This window comes from Otolemur garnettii, unplaced genomic scaffold (assembly GCF_000181295.1).
Source record: "Otolemur garnettii isolate 467f Iridium unplaced genomic scaffold, OtoGar3 scaffold00001, whole genome shotgun sequence".
Lineage (NCBI taxonomy): Eukaryota > Metazoa > Chordata > Mammalia > Primates > Galagidae > Otolemur > Otolemur garnettii.
The window spans coordinates 63090523-63090848 of record NW_003852396.1 but is presented as its reverse complement, the minus strand read 5'-3'; positions in this window follow the sequence as shown (position 1 = coordinate 63090848).

The following is a 326-nucleotide window of genomic DNA, read 5'->3' as shown; positions in this document are numbered from 1 at the left end:
AGTCAAATTTCAGCAATTTCACGAGATTCAAACTATATGTGCAGATTTTTGGTTCTCCCAGCCCCACCCCATTCTGATACCAACGAATGAGTGGATAACATCAGAGATTAGCTGTCATGTCCACGACCATCCCAAGAGCCCAACGTTTGACCTCAATCAACTTCATCCACTCTGAACAAGGGAGAACCAATATGGTGTTAGGATCATTACTAGCACACAATTCACTGGGGGACTTTCTTAAGGTATCTGGTCTGAGGACCAGCCTCGGAATCTCCTGAGAAGCTTATTAAAATGCATACTGCCGGCTCGGCGCCTATAGCTCAACC